Below are 14,649 nucleotides of genomic sequence, written 5' to 3'. Positions count from 1 at the left end.
TACTTCGAATTAGAACTAGGCGAACGAAGATTGAACGAATTTCCGTAAATAAGGGGTGTGAAACGGATGACGAAAGGTTTGGAGAAAAATAATTGGTAGATCACTCAAGTCGCATAAGTGCCAAATTTCAGTTTGAGATGCATTATAGAGTCTATACAGGATGAACAAGGTGTCGGATGATAGTGGCTGCGGATAACCGCAAGCTGGTTCATCGGGGTCCTTCTGCTACTTATATAGCATGCTTGATTTCAAAAGTCTCCGGTAGTAAATCGGGGATCGATCCCTCTTTCCCGGTGTATTGATATTGGTTCATTATCTTAATGGAGACATTCTCGTTTACGAAGAGCAAAAACAGGGAGGCTGGCCCGCGAATCAGCGGAAGATGAGAAAGAGAGGCGGAACAGGTGTAAAGCGATCGGAGAACGCGTGGCAAATGCGGAAGGCAACGGTTGAAACGGCGTGAAGCGAGTCCCAGGACGGTGTAAACACGTATTCCCCGACACGTGCCTACCATGGTCCCGCGGGAATCGATACGGACTGGTTAAGTGCGACCACTGTTTCCGTATGAAAGTACGGAGTGCGGTGAAAATTGTGGCGCCGCCGGATGGTTTCGCGCTTGAAATCGCGGGAAAAATGGGAAACGAGGTATTCTCGTGGCACGGCTGGCGGTTTTTCCGTCCTTTTTTTTCCACTCTACTCTCCAGTTTTTTGTAATTCCGTTCTCTCTTTTTCATTTGTCGTGTTTTTTTTCTAGTTTTCCTTTTGTAAAAGAAATTATGGCGAGCTACATGAGTTGCGTGTTCGCTTAATTCGTGGCTTATTGTTGGTTTTAAGTTTGATATGGGCCCGTGCATTCGGTACACATCGCGGCGGGCAAATAACGCGATAAAATGGCAGGAAATTTTTGCTCCTCGGTAGCTGTTGATTTTACTTGGTACACAGTTTTTTGTTGATTGTTGTTGCCCAACACCAAGGGATACGGGCATATGAAATTCTAACCTTCGTTTGATGAGTTTTCGAAAGGTTCCTGAAGAGCTTCGCGCGTTTTTCTCTTTCGAGTGATTTTGAAAACAAGAGACATATAAACGTATTTCTCGGGGAAAATAAAGATGTACTCTTGAAATCAGTTTTCTAACTTCGAGCACGCATGGAATGCTTCATATTTCACAAGAATGAAAAAATGAATAGTATCGAGATTAGTCATCGATTTCTAACGATTTCGAAGGTCGCGTAAACCCGAGAACAAACGTTCTCCGTTTCGTAAGTGACCGGCAAACGCCGTAACGCATCAGCAATGTAGAACGAGAGCGAATAGTTATTTAGAAATTATGTAAATCACCGGGGCAATGTAACACTTATTATTTCCTTACATTGTAACGAACGCGTAAACCGTGGTGTACGTTGCGAAGAAACACGAATCCTAGCTAGTCCACCGTAACGACCAATTAAGGAAACATTTCAAAACATCGAATTCCCCACTAAACCACAATCTAATCAGTTTATCCGGTTCAGTCGCTTAGACAACCGTAATTACGCTCATCCTACAAAATGAAAAGTATACCTGTTTCCAACTGCCCGACAACCTTCGACAACTTCCTACATAGACCAATCGGATTTGTTCGCCTTGAAGGAACAAATAAAAGTTATATGTTTAAATAAAAATTGCCGAAGAACAATCCACTGGAACATCCAGCGTTTAGAGACCGATTAAACTAACCGAGTCCAACGACGCGTAATTCTACGAACCATTCCGCGAATTCCACCATAGAAAAGCAATCTAACCGCGAACGAAGCGGCAGAAGTGAGTTCGACGTTTTCCGAATTCGTTGTTTACTCTTTTTTCCACGGGTCGTCCATGTATCTGTTCCCATTAGAGAATAATCCGACAACAAGCCGAGCGCGGCCACGTTTCTGGTCAGCGTCGTGCTCGTGCCCGCCGCGGAGGATGTCGTCGTCGTAGCCGGCGCCGAACACCAAGGGAAATCAAGCGTTCTCCGGTTTTATTTGCATAAAATGATGGGACTGGCCGCGTCACGTTCGAACCGTCGCGGCCCGTTCACGCTGATTTTCCCCTCGAATTTCATTACGCGGCCGGCCCCACAGGTGCCCGCGCCGACTCCGCGGGAACAAGGCGCGTCTCCGATCATTAAGCCCGCAAGTAGATGCAAATTAAAGGACGCCGGGGCCAGCGGACATTTTTCCCATGGAATTTTCCGGCCGCGCGCGGCCCGCCGGATTTCGAAACGCGAGAACCGATCTCGGCGCGATGGCGACTCCGCTCGACGTCCGAATACGAATCACTCCCTCGACTCGCCTCGTCGACGCTTGCGTCATCTTCTGCTTTCGGTTATCGATCCCCGATCGGGAATCTCGATTCGCCGTGTGGGTCGGTCGCACGCTCCGCGACAGCGTCAGGTGATGCCGAAATTCTGTCGCTCGCCGGACGAACGTTGATTATTGCGGATTCACGAAATCACCCCCTGCGCGAGGTAGAAGCGGTAGTCTTTGTTCCATTGTAGCTTCCGGAGCTTCCGCAGACGTCCGATCGAAGGTGGAACAAATAATTATGTACCCATCGTGTACGAGAATCTTCGAGAAATGAATTTGAAATGCGAAGATGTCAGCGATCTCCTAGAAAAACGCAGCGATAAAGTGCTGTTAGGAACGAATAGAAACGTTGAATTTGAGAAGAATTATCATCGAAGAAGACTGGGGCTAGCAGACCATCCCGTCGTCGCGAAAAACGAACTATCATCGACTAATGATATATGCGGCAACACTGTATAGAAAAGCAGTAGAGAAATCCACCGCTGAATTCGATAAAATACGATAACGTCCGGGCCCGTGAATTATTTCGCGTTTCGTTACAACGATTCACACGCATGTAGTCTTGCCGCGGCAGATAAAAGGAGACAGATAAACCGTATCCGACAAAAATTTATTCGAAACGCGTCCAACTATTCGGGAGGGTCACGGGGTACGCCCCAGCAGCGAATTAATGTCGACGAATGTTCCCGCGGCAACACGCGCGGGAATTTACGGGAAAAACTCAGGCTCTCGGAAAACATGTGCATAGCCATTAAACCGTGCGGCGCATCGCGGCTGGCTCGCGGAAAATTCTTACGGTCGTCTGAGTACTAAACGCTGACAAAGGTCTTCGAAAAGCTCTATTTGCCTCCCTCCGTCGCTTCCGTCTTCTCCCCTCCGCCGTTCCCCCCGTAGCGTCGCTCACCCCCGCGACCGGCCACGTTTCGCACCCCTATTTCCCGTAGAAACGGTTTTCTCCCTCCCTGGTGATCGTGAAAACGCCGCGCGCGACGATGTTTCGTCGTGTTACGTGCTGTCCCCGCTCGTTTTTCTCCTTACAACGAATCAGTTTCTGCAGACGAGGCACCCGTAAAACGTAACGACGTTAATTCCGCGGCTCGTACACCTTACGGGCCACGGGACACTTTTCTGTGTACGAAATGTTTCGATCCCACGGCGCGCCGATCGCAGACCCGGCGACGGAATCGTTTATCGAGCCAACCGTCTGGTTCACGATTCCTCCCGTTTTCCAACGGTATAACAGTAACTATGCACCAGTGAGCGATTTTTTTCGGATGACGATGATGATTGAAACAATGTGAAGTAGGATGGATATGTTCTTCGGCTTTCATCGTCGATTTTTTTCTTTTAAACTGAGCTGAACAAAGTTCTAATACTTTTCATTCTTGAAAAATTGACAAGTGGCTTGTTAGGTTTCTGATCTCTGATTTAATCGTGAACTGATAGAGTGATAAAATTATTAATTGGTAAATGACATTCCATGTAATGCTGATCGTTGTTTGTTCCCGGTGATTGTGAGGTTATTCGAAGAACGGTATTGACAAATATTCTTTGATCCGCTTATGTTAACTTACCATAACGCTATTGGAAAATATTGCGAACAGGCTGATGAATACACAGTTTATCCCACGAAGAAACTACCGGCAACCGCGAACAGCTTCACGAATAGGATTACGGACATCGAACCACCCAATTCAATCCGCAATGAAGACCGCCGATCAATGGCGGTGCCCGTTCGAACGGCGTGTTCAGGGTTGGTATACAAATAACAAGAGCGGCGCGCTGGCGTTCGACAAATATGTCGAAATAAGCAACGAATGCAGCGCATTACTTGAGTGTCGTTATTATCGGCGGCGATCATTGTCGACGCGGGCCGTTTGAAACGCGTCGAAAATGAATCATCTTCATTGTCCGCGACGGCTGCCGGGACATGGCGGAACAGAAACTGACGCGTAATAGGAAAGACACAGCCGAATGATGGGACGGTATTGATTCGCCGCGAATTATATTTCCACCGATAACAATCACGCCACTCGCCGCGTTCGATATAAAACAGATGCTCATCTTCCTGTTTTTCGCGGACGCCCCTGAAAACCGACTGTGATTGCTATTTCTGGGTGGATGGAAATTCACGCAACACCCTCGCGATTAGAACACACCTTCACCTACAAATTTCCACTGTTACGTTATAATCGGTTCAGTCTGACAAACTGTTAAGCTTGGATTATTCTGCTCGACACGAATTCGAGGAAAGGAATATTTTAATTCTAAAACTACCAAGCAGTTAGAGCGACTTATTTTGAATCTTTTATATGAATTAGAACAATGTATTTCTTAACACTTAACGGACCAATGCTTTTTCGTCTATTTTTCTCCAGTCTCAGGAATTTTTGAAGAAATTATATAAACTTGCAAGCATGCCTTAACCCTTTGCACTCGAAAGGTGTAAAATTATAAAATTTGATATTTAATATTATAGTCTGTGTAATGTATCAATCTGAAAAATACTGAAATAAAATAGCTTTGTTCCTCAATGCACGTATGATTTCTCTACGAGTTAGTTTCACAAAATATCGTCTTTACCTCATCAGAAAATGCTCAAATATTTCTATTGAGAAACATCCGAGTGCAAAGGGTTAAATTATTGTTGGTTTATTAAATTAGTAGCATTATTAATACAATTTTGAGAAATCACTTATTTTCATTTCTAGTATTTGTCACTGTTATTAAGATTCGAAGAGCCTCCTCTGCATCTATGCAGATACACAAATTTAATTCAAAACCTTTCGGAGGAACATAATTGAAATACTTGCGCAATAAACGTTCTGAAGTGGGTCAATTTGACCTGTCCAGTAGTTGTGGTGTTGAGACATAAAAAATTGATTAATTTGTTATATATCATAGGTATCGAAGCACTCGGATGAGCGACATTTTTACAAAACGCTCGTGTTACTTTTCCATTGTCAAGCTACGGCGTGTTGACATCAGGAAAACTACTTCCCCTTATGACACAACTGTGTTTACCTCGCTATATCGGTACCCCCGAGTGTACTTTGCGCGACGACCTTCGGCGGGGTCGCTACACGCCGTGTACATGGTTGTAACGCCGCCTCTTATCAGCGTTTTATCTAAGCCACGTTTCCGGCCATGTATCTGCTGGCTTTCGCGCGTGGCCGATCAATCGATTCCTACTCCAGCGAAATGTATTCTTCACTCCGACCAGCGCCGGCTCGCTATTCCGAGATTTTTACGCTGAAACGCTCCACTTCGGACGCAATTAGTCGACCGATCGCCCAGAACTCGCGCGAGCCACGATTTCCGGATCGATAAAGTTTGGGGCTGAACGTTTGCTTTGTTGCCTCCCGTTTCGCTCGATCGAACGATCTCCCGGCTCAAACACGGAGTCGAGGTTTCGATTTTAAAAGGAATCCCCGATTTCCCAGAAATCGAGAACAATTTGTTGCGCAAGCGGTTTTCATCTGCGACGAGAAAGACTCTGTTAAGAGAAATTCTTATGAATCCTGTCGCACCTACATCGGTGGAAAAACCATGTTCGCTAGGACACGTGATAATCTCGGAAATATAAAACACTGTTACAAGCATCTCTTTCAACAGCCATGAAAGAGAAAGCTTAATTAAAGGAAATATCCGCAAGGAGACCTCGCAAAGACAGAATTCCGTTACAAGAATTTCTTTCAACCCCCATGTAAAGAGAAGCTTAATTAAAGAAAATATTCACAGGGACACGGTGTAAACAAAATTTCGTCGCGACAATCTCTTTCAATCCTTCACAGAGAATAGACGAATTTAAAAAGAAATACTCTTTTAACCAAAAGCCACTAATCTCTCGTTGAAGTAACTATTTATGTCTACAGAATAGTTGAATATAGTTCAGTAATCTAGGAACTACCACCGGGAATATTCAACACATTCTAAAGAGATACAGTCGATGTTTTCTGAAACCTGACGATTATTCACGCATAAATTACTAAACTATTTTATTCCACTAGTTCACACAGCTTATTAATTTTATCACTGTACAAAGTTCCACGTCAAATATAAAACTTGATCATTTTCCCGTTTCAAATCAAGCGATGACCGAGCGTCACCTCTCGAGGGCAAAGTGCGGAATCCTGCGGAAAGACAAAGTTCCTCGCGCAGACGGTTCAACGTTATAACACTGGGGCGTCCCTTTGTCCTATCGCAAACGTCTCGAACCTAGGAGGGATGCAGCCGGTTTACAGAGGCACCGGGCAAGGATTGTTTGTTCGATTGAAACGAGGAGCGCCGTCATTGAACAGCTATTCCGGCCGTGTATCCCCGTGTCACCCTCGTGATCGTGACGCTCACGCAATTCACGATGCATACGGTGCGGTGCCGTGGACGCCGGCTATGGGTATATCAACCGGTGTACTACCTGATCACCATAAAAATTTATACGCCATCGTTCGCGACCGTAAATTGTATTATCGAATGCATACCGTCGGCTCATCGTTCCCTCCGTTCCTCTCAACACCTGCCAACCCCTTCTGTTTTCTCCAGCTCTCTCTCTCTCTCTCTCTCTCTCTCCTTCTCTCTTTCCCTCTCTTTCCCTCCCGCTACCGCAGTGCGTCCAACCCTTCCACAGAGAGAAGAGCACCCCTGACTCTTGAATTTTACCAGGCTTACGGCAGACTCTCATAAAAGGTCCGCCGACGGACCGGAGGAGAGTTGCAAGAGAGATGCACCCCCGGGAAAAATGTCGGCAATAAAGCGTCCTTTTTCGCATTGTGCACACTAAGACGATAAATTACGGGCAAATCGACAGAACTGCCGCGCACCACCGGTAACAAGGAGAACGGGCGCCGTTACGCCTCTGTGTAATGAACTTTGCTTTATGTACCGAGGATCCTTATTGCGTCCCGGACCGCCTTCAATGTTTCAGCACCGGGGGATGCCGTGTCCTGATCGTTTTACGAATCGGTGGTTCCTCCGGCTTCGATCATTCCTCGAGCAGTGAGACTTGAAAGAATATTGCGCTCGTTGGGATTGGGAAAAAATCAGAACGAGTCGAGCCTATGGGACTCCACTGTTTCTATTTCCCGCGGAGGATAGTTTCTGGAGTCTGCTTAGATGATAGACATTTAGTGAATGATATCATTGAATAAGATTCAAGTGTGTATTTATGCTTGATCACTGACAGACGATTAATCGTTTCTGATGTTCGAAGTGTCCGCTGACCGTAGTTGAATAAACGTTGGTATAAAGTCGCTTAGGGGATCGCTCGATTATCGTTAACAAATTGCAAGTTCGCGTTCGTTCGGATCCCAGCAAGTATCTCGTAAAGCGGAACTCGACGGAGAGAGGATTATTAGAATCGTTCGCAACGAATTCAGCCGATTCGATTCCGGTGCTTGACAAGTTAAGCAGAAAAGATACGGGCGGCCCGTGGCCAATCCGTTCGCGCGCGACCGGTCAAGCCTGGCCATGCAGAGACGTTCCAAAGGAACGAGCATTCGACAAAAGTTATTTCTGGAAATCACTTTGTCGGTGCTTTTGAACCGAACGTCATACTAATAGCCACGGTCCGTATCGCTGAAAGGGAAAAATTCTCCGCGGACCGATGCCGGATGGAAACAGACATTTTCCGCGGATATTTGTGCGATACCCGGCGCGCGCTTTTTCACTACAGAGCTCCGTTCACCTTTCGCCTCTATTTTTACCCCCCTCCGCGTTTAGTATTTTATCGCCAAACGTTGCCGCGAGCTGTTTCCTTTTTGCTATCGATATCTCTTCCAGCCCGGACGAAATTAACGACGGTATAAACGACACCACTTTGAACCGAGCGTTTCGATCACCGTTCGTTCGTTCGTTCGTTCGTTCGTTCGTTGGTTCGTTCGTTCGTTCGCTAGTTCACTCGCTCGCACGGATCGATCGATCATCAGCCCCCGACCTTCGGGCTAAAGTAAGTAGTTAATCGATTTCTCTGTCGCAACGTCGTCCCGCGGAAGAAAGAAACACGCGACCCTGAGCTCTCTCCGGTGTTTTTACGCTTTATGCTTGCCAAATAACCGTGCGTTGCAATATGTCGCTCAAAGAGAATTTTTATCGAAGGTTGGCTACGTTTTATTGCGACCGCCCTCCTCAGTTTTTATAACCGTTAACGTTCATTCGATCGTTCGATACTCGGATTTCCATTGTAATCCGTGGGAAGTTTGGATTTTTTACGCCGCCGACATTGCAGCGCGCTGCGTCACTCGAACGTACCCGATCGCGAGCGTTTATGCAAATGCGCGTTGTCCGCTCAGATTTTTTTCGAATAGCAGAACATGAAGAATGCCTCGCACTCTTTGTATTCAATTGGACAAAACATTTGGAACCGCGTTACTCTTCTTGTCGCGTAGTCGTCTACGTTCCAAGGAATCGGTATCTTTTTTTTCAACGGCGCCTCGTTTACATGGGAAACCTGGCGCGAAAGAACTCTCTGTTTGGAGAAACCCGTAGATGGGAACGAAGATTACCCTAATGCAGGCGAGTACACTTTCTCCATTAATCTCGATAAACCGACGAGACGTCACTGGAAAAACGTTACTCGAAATTGACGAGGTGTACGCGATGCTTCGGTGATTCTCGTCGCCGTATGGCACGGCCACGCGAGAACCTGGCGGCGAGGAATTACTGGAGCAGTACGCCGATCCTGAGGTTGCTACAACGTCGAGTGAAAGTTAAGGAAAAAAAAGGGGAAAGAGAGGTAAGAAGGGAAGGATGAATGGAGGGCGGATCAATTAGCGTCCACCGCGTACGCGTGACAAGACATCCGAACGTCGAGCCTTGGGCAAGGAAAACCACTGTGCAGTGGGTGCTAACAACGAAAGAGCTGACTCGGTTACTGGAAAAATGCCAAGAACGAGTGTTCCCACTCTTTATTCGACCACTGCAAGAGAAGGCCGCGACGTAGAAAACAAGTCGTGAAGCAGAATGCGCGTGTTTCGAGCGCAAGAAGATTAAAATGCAGAGGAACGCTCCGTATGGAACGGTCCGAGCCGCTTTTCCTATTACAGAAACGGCTTATGAAATCATTCCAATACAGTCTAAGTTTAATCGCTTGGGATCTTGGAAACTCTACGGACTTCTAAGACTGTTCGATGGCAGTGATGTTAAGTTGGTAAGTGTTTTGACTCGATAAGGTTGGATCTTGGTTAGGTCTCGAAAGTTCTTCGCTGGATACATTGAACATTTTGTGACGAGAGATTTCATTTGACGATTATTTGAAACTGACTAACGAGAAGACATGCATAAATTAAGAAACAAAGTTATTTTACATCGATTTTTCACGTATTAATGTGTAATACAAAGGTTGATATCGAATATAAGAATTTATAATTTATATTGAATCAAGTGACTGAGAATAGCCTCTTGAGTCCAAATTTAGTTAATATATACTGAAACCAAGGATCTCCATTCTAGAACCAACCTCTGCGGCTAACTTTTAAATTCGAAATTTACCAGGGAGATATTTTCAGCTATTCAAAGCAATGATTACTAACGTAGACCCCGGAATGAAAGAGCATTCCGTATAATGGAACAAAAGACAATACATCATGATTCTACGATAGAACGGTCCCAACATCTGGTCGCCGAATGATCAACCGCGAGTGCAAACGGCGGAAAACAGCATTCCGCGGAACGGACAAGCGTCAAATTCCGATTTCACTGTGAAATAGCATGTACGGGCGCATTACTATAAAACAGAGAAATCCGTTCTGGCGATTAGAAAATTTAGATCGCGCGAAAAACGCGCGCGCCGGCACGGCCCGGTATCACTGTTTTCGATGGCCAATAACATTTATAACGTCATATCCCGACGAAAGAGGCACTCTTAAAACGTCCAAATAAATTAAATCCGAAATTTATGGTATTATTTGCATTTATGTATGTGTATATATGTTCTTTCCGCGCGCGCGACCATCCCGCCCCGCCCTGCTCCGCGGCCGTGGATATTTAAACGCGGAATCAACATGCGTCGCGGTGCATCGTCGCTTTTTTACGCGTGCGGATAAAAAGTGACAGGTGACAGTAAAACACGGGCACAAATTTTCGTTCCTCGTTTTTTTTTCTCTCTGTACCTCACATATATGTATCTACATATACATATACATATATACGGATATATATATTTGTATCTTTTTTTCCGTTCTATATAGTTTTTTACTTTTTTTTTCGACGAGCATCACCGAGTAATTGTAACAAATGTTATGAGCGACGTCCATCGTCTGCGCGGCTCGCAATAAACGAACCGTTTCGCTGAATATAGATCGATACTTGAGAGAGTCAAAGAGAATGCGTGGCGTCTGGTTTCATGCAATGATTTTCATCCCCCGATTAGGTGCATTCGAGGCACGATCTTCGCGCGAAATGATTGATACCGACGATTGTTCATAAACGGCATCATTTTCCTCGTTTCCGTTTCATCGTTGTGTGCAAAACCCCTGTCTTTCTCTTATTAATATTCATTTCTATTCTACGGACAGCTAGTCTCACAGTTCTCCTCGCGCAGTGAAAACGCATTGGCGCACCGACATTGTATTCGAGACGCAATACTTTACCAGACGTTTCATTTTCTAAGTGGTACGTTATGAACACATTAGTAACGTGGAAAATAAATATTTGCGAAGTACATATGTACCGCGGGTAAGGGTGCGAATTATCTCGCGATCTATGGAGTTTCGAATTATCTCGGTTCGCAACGTTAATAAATAGAAAGAAATTATAGGCAAACTGCTATGCACTCGACGAAGGAGGGACGGTGGTTTTTATATTACTGATGCGATCGTAGTGGTTGCCGACGGTAAATTTAAATTTTTATATTGCACACGGGTGCGTGAAAGAATAACGTTAATGGGGTATTTGGAAAAAATGGAATAATGAATTTGGAAATGCCGAGTGGAAACGCGCGAGATCGATGCTTTTTGCGGAAAACCACGAAGGGAGAGAACTAGTTCGTTACATGTACAGTGGCATTAATCAAGCTGACCTTGCGTAGACAGCACTAATTAGTAATTACCAGCCCGTTCGGTTGAGGAACGCTTACCTCGCGCGGAACAGACGAATAATAAAAAAAAAAAAAAAAATAAAAGAAAGAAACAAAAATCGGGAGCCGCTTATTACAGGAAATAACGCTGACGCTGTGTAAACTTCACCGTGAAACATTCTTTGTCCATTCACGGATTTTATACGCGTTTGGAAAGCCAAACATTCGAGAAATTCAGATTCAATGTGGGAAGAACATCGTCGCGCAATTTACCTGATTATACAGACATGTAATTAAAAAGTCATAGAAAATGCTCGGTCCACCCGATTTTAATAAATTTCACGTCATTTTAAAGAGCTCATTACCAGAAGCGAAATAAATAATTCTACTCAAAGAGTGATTTTTTTCCATCAAAATAATTTTCGGTCCCCCTTTGATCTTTCCGGAGTTAATGACGCTGCTACGAACAATGTGCGCGCCACGTAAATTTAAAAGCGGAGCAATAAATATTTCCAATAATACGGCGGAAATATTTCAACGGGAATGAACAGCGGATGCGTTGACCCTTTAATCTCAGTCCTGAAGGTATATTAGAACATCACTATCATCGACGCACAGCTGCAAATCGAATATCAAACAAACGATACGACAACGTTCGTATTATTCAAACAATTTTCAAAATTCTATAACGAACACGGTAAAACATTAAAATATCAAGCGACACATAAAATCAAAAACCGCGAACGCATAATTCAATCGTTCAAGTAATTGGACATCGGTATACGATTCTCTTCTCTAACATTTAACACTAAAACTACCGAGCAATCAAATTGTCTTTTCGAAATTTATCTATACAAACTCTAAGAGCGTGTCTATCGAGACTTTAGTTGATTTACAATTCAGTTTGCGTATTGTTAGATCAATGTCTCTAATAATTTCTCAGACAAACATCTATCTTTTCAATAATTACAAAGAAAAAAACCAAGCATGCGTCATTTTGTCTCTTCTAGTAGTTCTGGTGTCAAAACCTTGACGCATAATTCGGTAATTTAAAAAACAAACTCATCCGAGATTCAAAAAATTTGGAAACTCTTTCTGAAAATTGATGAAACACACAAGAAAACTACGTCGGAACACGTAGGATCAATGTCGTCGTTCAGTCGCGCGCAACGACAAGAATTCGTGGAACATTCGAAAACTTAGTCATAATCTCTGATCGCCAATCGAGGAAAGAGTCAGCGCGAGCGATGAACCTCTCCTCGCCGTGTTGTAAGTGGGACAACAGTCGATTAGATAGACAGCGGGCCGTATGTGGGACAAACGGAACGGGAAGGGCGTCGATTTCGGACGATTTCGTTGAAAATTCCGGGGAAGGGACGCACACGGCTAGGTCGGACATTCGAGTGGAAGGAAGTAGGAGCGCGCAGGATTACACAGTCGACCGATAATTAATCGACGTATGGATAAACGACAGAACGATTAGTAGGACATGCGCAGTGAAGGTTCTCGCTGTCTGCCTGTCGTGAGCGCAACAATGTTCCGGAATTCCGACTATACTCGCCGGGATTAAGTACTGACCGATTGGGATAGCAGCCAGATGATAGTACCGCCTCGATTTCGGCTCTTCCGACCCGATAATATTTGGACGGTCGATGCTCCGGTGTGTTTGCAGTTGCATTTTCGACTCTTTCTTCCCATATTCATCAAAATCATGATTCCTTTCGTCCCGTATTTTTTTCGTCGCTCTTTCTATACCGCTCTTCATTTTTATTTCCGTTTGTTTCCCCGTTCCCACGATCGCGAACGGAAAAGTTTGCCTTCAAATAACGCGGAAAAAATTCCGGTTCCGCCGAAACACGCTTTCGAAAACGTTTCGCTCGGGCCTACCGTTCTTGGAGCCCGTCTACCCATTAAACGCGACGGCGGCGAACCGAATAAATCAATTGGTCTTCGGTTGCTGTTTTAATAGAATTTTGATTGGCGCATCCGGGGACGAAGTCGCGCGGAGATGCGGGCGGAGGAGTCGAAAGCATTCGTTTCGTCTCGTTGCGGTAGCTGTTTGTAATAATATGAGTTCCGCAACGATGGAGGAGGAACGAGTTGTTATTGGTATCGATTTGCAGTCACTGTTTCTGTTTGTTTGTGCTGACTTACATTTCGTCTGGGAACAATGGATGCCCGCCCTGCGAACATGTCGAGGCGTTTTATAAACGTTGAAGTCAACGTGCAACGTAAAATAGTAAAAGGATTCGAATGACTCGGTGAGCTTTGTATGCATTTATTGCTAATGCGTCTGATTAAACCATGATAATATTAGGTATTAAGTATACTATTATCCTTGATTTAACTTTCATACAATAAACGTGTTTCTGTCCTATTTCGGAAGCAAAAAATCAACATATATTATTAATAAACGGAAATTAGGGAAAAACGGAAAATAAGAAAAGGAAATCTTGATACGTTCTTCCGACAGAAATTCATTCCGTTCACGTGCTTCGTATACGCACTATTGAGCAAATCATCCGAGAACGAGTACTATGTTTTGATATCTTTAATTAGCTTTCACGTTGTGTTAGCCAATTAAGGATAACGGCCCGGCTTCCAGACTGCGAACGATTACATCTGTTGTTTTTATCTGTTGAATTACTATAATCTCGAGCGACCCCACCATTCACCGTGCTTTCTATAACGTAACCGCCCGTATCGTTTTTCATTCAAATCAATTCGTCGTGAATTTTTTCTTGCTCGTAATTCCACTGCTATTGCCGCAGCAATGGAATCTTAATTGAATAAGAAGTGAAGAAAATCGATCGAACAGACATATCGCAATTGTTGCTTACGACTTTATGCATCTAAATTGGTTAATAGTCTCCATGTGTTATAATAAGAATATTTCTGAACTTTCTGTTAATCTACTACGATAACTCCGAAAAATCGGCTATGATATACAAATGTTCATATCTATCGAAGATGTACCTACACCAAAAACACGCAAACGCTTATAATAAAAGGTTAACAAACAAGAAGTTCGCGTTTTGCAAATAAGAAAGTAGAAATTACAAATGTAATTTGTAACAAAACTGGACTGAATTTTTATTTCGATCCGATTCGTCCCGCGATTCTTCGCTAAGCGAGTTCTTACTGTGCTGGCGATAAAAATTTCTACTAGAAACTTCCGGTTTGAAATTGAAGAGCATTAACAGTTCGAGGCAAGTGCATGATCACAATGACCACGCGGGAATAATAGTCGGCCGACAATGGAATGCAAGATCGAGCGGTCAATGAAACGTTCGCGGACCGGTTCTACCGTT

General features: G+C 44.3%; 2 protein-coding genes across 13 annotated transcripts in view; one reads left to right on the top strand and one right to left on the bottom strand.

Annotated features, from left to right (window-relative positions):
* qin (tudor domain-containing protein qin) overlaps positions 1–14,649 on the bottom strand; it is a 316,867-nt gene that overhangs the window by 257,299 nt on the left and 44,919 nt on the right. The window lies entirely within an intron of this gene.
* The window catches only part of LOC116430288 (uncharacterized), a 54,724-nt gene that overhangs the window by 695 nt on the left and 39,380 nt on the right, over positions 1–14,649 (top strand). The window lies entirely within an intron of this gene.

Source organism: Nomia melanderi, chromosome 3 (genome assembly GCF_051020985.1).
Source record: "Nomia melanderi isolate GNS246 chromosome 3, iyNomMela1, whole genome shotgun sequence".
In the NCBI taxonomy this organism is placed as follows: domain Eukaryota; kingdom Metazoa; phylum Arthropoda; class Insecta; order Hymenoptera; family Halictidae; genus Nomia; species Nomia melanderi.
This window is presented reverse-complemented; position numbering and strand designations above follow the sequence as displayed.